The sequence below is a fragment of the Anabas testudineus genome, chromosome 8 (assembly GCF_900324465.2).
Source record: "Anabas testudineus chromosome 8, fAnaTes1.2, whole genome shotgun sequence".
In the NCBI taxonomy this organism is placed as follows: domain Eukaryota; kingdom Metazoa; phylum Chordata; class Actinopteri; order Anabantiformes; family Anabantidae; genus Anabas; species Anabas testudineus.
This window is the reverse complement of record NC_046617.1, coordinates 15,445,672-15,450,704: the sequence shown is the minus strand read 5'-3', so window position 1 is coordinate 15,450,704 and position 5,033 is coordinate 15,445,672.

Here is a 5,033-nt window from a genome sequence, read left to right as displayed (position 1 = left end):
TTGGTCTCTTGTGCGTTCATTGTTTTGCACCACCTTGTGCACATGAAACTGTATTGATCGCTCTCTCACACACACACACACACACACTTCTTCTTCTTTTTATTAGTGCAGTATCTCTCGTTTGCTCCTGTTAAATCTCTTTCCCCCCCTCTCTTTCTTTCTCTCGCTCTCTTCCCCTCTTGTTGTGGATTAGACTGGCGTACAGTTTCAGTTTCAGCCCGTACTGAATTCTCCACCAACCAGCTGCTATGAGCTCTGAGGCCACACAAAGGTTAAACAGAGGGCAGAAGTGGTGTGTGTACAGAATATGTATGTAATGGTAGCAAGTGTATGTCTGTGCTTTTATGTGTACTTTTTCTCCTTTGTCTTCCTTGTGGTGTGAAGTTTGTGGCAGGTTTTTTTTTTTTTCTGTCTGTATGTTCAGACTGTGTTTGTTCATTCTTAACTTTAGGGGAAGACATACTCAAATCATTTGCAGAAGTGAAACTAAGTGCTTAAAGTAAATTCATTCATTTCATTCAATTGTAAAAGTTCGGAGGGTATTACAGTAAAATGTACTATAAAAGAACTAGTTAAAAATTGATATAATATAATATCTGATTTTTAATTCTGGTCATGCTCCAACTTCATTTTGCTATTTTAGTTGAGGTTTTTATTTATTATATTATAACTCTTTTACATACAGTTAGATAATTTAAACCAGCAACTCCAACCTAGAGAAAAAGTATTATCAGCAGTAAAATGAAAAATATATACACATTAATGCATTAATTCTAGTAAAAGAGTAATACAATATACTATTATATTTTTTTAAACTGACTTTTCTGCATAATCATTACTTTTAATTTTGGTAGTTTATGTATATATTGATGCTAATAGTTTTCTTAAGTTCAAATATGGGAGTTTTATTTAGAATTTAAGTATTTCTGTACTATGTTATTGCCACTTTCACTTGTCCACTAGGTGACGCACCACCAGCATTTAGCATCCAGGAAGTAGGCCAGACCTTGGTAGTGTGAGGCAGTGGGTACATCTAGTGCCCTACCTGATCTTTGTCGAAATGCAATGCCGCACGTGGGCACATTATCAAGCTCCCTGGAGGTTATGGCGAGGCTGAGTAGTGACGGCAGCACATCAAAGGACAGGCCCAGTTCAAAGCAGTCTGCAATTTCAGAGCAGTAAAAGCAAGACAACGAAAGCAGAGAATAGATCCACAGGTGGGCACTTTCTGTTTAGCCTGTCTCAACCAATGCAGGCATGTCTACTTACTATTGATGATAGATGATTGCCTGCCTTGCACCCTAGGTTTCTGTTCTCCTGCAGCCTCCTGGACTTTAATTTAACTTTTCAGTACAAACAATTTTTTCACCATTTTCACCTTTTCGCCCTTCTTTTATTGTGTTTTTGTGTCTCCCACTACTTCCCCTGTCCTCCGATCCTGCTCAGAATCCCACATCTCCACCGCCACCGTCCTGCCCAAGTTAGAGCACCACCCATTTAACAATGCCAGGGCTGCCCGGGATGCAGCGGTGCCCACAAGGAGAGGGAGAAATTAGAGACTGACAGGAAGGGGGAGAGAGGGAGAGCGAGAGAGACCGGCGAGGGAGGGGGTGAGTGCATCCCCATGGCAACTGTGTGTTTTTGTTAGCGCTCGTGAGTCAGACAAGCAATGACTCACAGTCAGGAGGAAACACACACACACACACACACACACACAGTCACATTCATGCTCACACTCCCACTCACTCAAAGGGAAGCCAAATAAGGACAGCTACACCAACAAGCACGGAGAGGGAGAGCGGGAGGGCAGAAGAAAAAAAAATATTTAAAAAGGAGAGGGGACTGAGTTCGAGAATTTGTACAAACCCAGAAAAACCAAGACAGAAACAAACAAAAGGGAAAAGTTGCAAGTACGATAAAAGAAAGGCACGACGACACACAGGTGGGAGGGCGAGCACCAAAACGGAGCAAAGAGAGAAGCCAGAGGGCACGAGTGCGGGCACATACCCTCTCCCTAGTGTACCCTTCATATGGGTGGGGGTAGCGGAAACACACACAGACACACCCAGTATGGGCACACCTTGGCTTAACTTGCTAAACCACCCATTTATTGTCTGACGCATACACATATTGCAAGACACAGCAAACCTTGCGTTTTTAGGTGACAAACTGGAAATAGTAGTTGTTTGTTTGTTATTTTTAACAATGAGAGATGTGTCGCCCGCCCCAGTGTTTATGCAGTGTGAAAATAAATAGTTTCATTCATGTGTTCATCACTTCTGTCTTCTGTTACTTCTGGTTTTCTCTCCACAAGCTGTTGTCCGGGGTTTCAGTGGAGCAGTTCGGGCTAACGTTATTTAAACTCAAGTGTCTGCAGGTTTATGTGTGTGTAGGCTGTGATTTATATACAGTCACAGACTCGTCCCACACTAAATGTGTGTTTTGGCTACTGTTGACCCTGACAGAAAGTAGACCACCGTGCAAACCCCAAGTTCTTCCCGCAAAGATATATCTGTGTTTTTAAAGTATCCCAAATGTTTATACACTCCATGTTTGCTCTGTTTCACTCAGTAGCTTCCTGTTCGTTAGGTTATACTGATACTTTCAATTAATCAAATATCTCTTTAACATTCTTTGTGTGCACCTTTCCCTACTTCCACTCTCTCTCTTTACATGTCAAACGGTTTAAGTTCAGTTCAAAAAGCCAATCAGAGCTTGGTGTTGCTGATCCTTCTTGTCGGGTTTATCTCTGCACAGATAACGCTCTAGAAATATCACCTGTCCTCCAACGGCTGCGAGTTGCTTCACTTATATATTTTTTGGAGTTTCACAAGACAAGTACAGGAAAGCCAAAACACACAGTTAAAAAACAAGCTGCCTCTCTTGATAAAAATCTATGGTATTTTTTCCAAGCAATTAAAGACAGACCTCCCCTCATCTGATTTAATCTGTGCTCCCACAATGCAGCAGGTGAGCAGCAGTTGGGGAAAGCACGGTGTGGCAGGTGGAAGGGTTTATAGGAAAAGGCAGGAGGGTCAAAGGTCGCAACAAAGTGAAAAGGCCAGCTGAGAAGGAAAGTTACAGGCTGATGTTGGAGCTGAGAAGCTAACAAATGAAGGCAGAACTGGTGCAGAGCTGTAAAGCATACAGGAATTGGGGAGAGTGTTTGTGCCTGTTAACACACAAGTGATTAATGAGACTGAGGAAGTCACTCGTCTGTGTGTCACTCCAGATGATGTCAGCGGTTGAGGAACAGAAACACCATGTGGCCTCAGATAGGCTTCCTCTCTCAATGACCACCACATACAAACTGAGAATTACTGTCTTACATGTACAGTATGTTACTTTTAATCAGTTCCTCAAACGGAAAAAGAACAATATAACCATAGAACAGTTACGCAACTTTATTTCATTCTAAATAAACATTCCCGATGGTTCACTTCTCTTTCTTCTTCCTCTTTTTTACAATCATGGTGGAAAACAAGATCACCATGCTAATAATCCTGATTTGATCTGGTGATTTTCCACTTTTAAAAATCCTGCTTTTGTTGCCCTCAGTCTGATCTTCTTACAGAATTTACTGTGAACACTGCCCAAAAACTATAATCCAGATGAGAGCGGGTCTGAGGACTGTTCCTGCCTCTCAGTCTTACCATATATGTGAAGGCGTCCCAGGCTTTATGCAGACTGAAAGGAAGTGCTGGAAGCCCAAAAAAACCTACTGCCAACTTGGTTTTGAGGTTTAAAAATAATTTAACAAACATTTGTTTTACCAGCTCATATTGTTCTAAAAATAGCTCTAATTGAACATCGGTCATTGTGTCTTCCTCCACTTCTGAAACCATACATACATCCTGTGACAGCTGACATTGTTTTGCACCTGTTTAAATCTTTATTCTCCCACTGACACAGACAAATGATCGGACACAGTAAGCATTATCTGTTTTTAATCTTCCCTTTCTCTCGCTTCCATGATGTGAGCTCACGTCAGGAAAATCCTTTTTTCTTCTCTGCTTTTCTGTTTGTGTGTCCTGAGTCTGTTCACCAGGTTCCACCACAAGCCAGACCCTGTAGCTGGATTGCTCTTCATCTTGCCAGCTGGCCAGCTGGGTGGTCAACTGGCTGGTTGGCTTTATGCCTTAGTGGATGGACGGCTAGATGGATGGATCCATCCCCCATGTTTATGCCATCAGGGTTACAGATTAGAAAAAAAAACAAATGAAAGGAGGCTCATCACACGGGAAAGTTCGATATTGTGTAAGATAATTACAACTGTGCAAAAAGTGAGCAGGCAACAAGGGCAGCAGGCAAGTGAAGGAAGCTAGGAAGGAGAGAAAGAAAAATGAGTAAGGAGGGGATTAGTAAAGGTGGTCTTGGTAGGATATTTTTAGCATGTGGAGTGGGAGAGGGCGGTATCTTCGCAAGGGGTTTTTCCAGAGGAGTATATTTGGATTCAGGATGTGTAAAAAAGACAGAGGGAGAACAGGAGGGATGTGCAGTGTGCACTGCAGCCCATCTGATGTAACAGTATGCAATGAGACCACACACGTTCCCTATGTGTTCTGTAGGTGTAGCTGCCTATTCACCTGTTGATTCACTTGATCAACAAAGCACAGATACATGTACATTATGCATTTAATCCAATACTCCCATGCATTAATACAGAATGATATCACATATATTGTTAACGCACATTGATAGGCCTCTCACAAAAACTCCAAAACATACACTACACACTCACATTCTTGACCCAGTTTTGAAACGGAGGAGTAGCTTCTCGAAAGTAAACGCCCTGCAGACAGGTCAAATATTTAAAACAGTCGATGCCCAACAGCTTTTCAGCACATCAACTAACACCAGGCATTCCAGACACCGCAAATCAGACAGCGATTTTCCAAACGCTAAAGCAGCTCATGTGGTCTAAAGTTGAAGAGTGAGAGAGGGAGACAGCTGAAAAAGCAATGCTAATAATAATGAGAGAAATGAGAGAGAACACAGAAAAGGAGAGCAGTGTGGTCTCCATATAGCTTGCT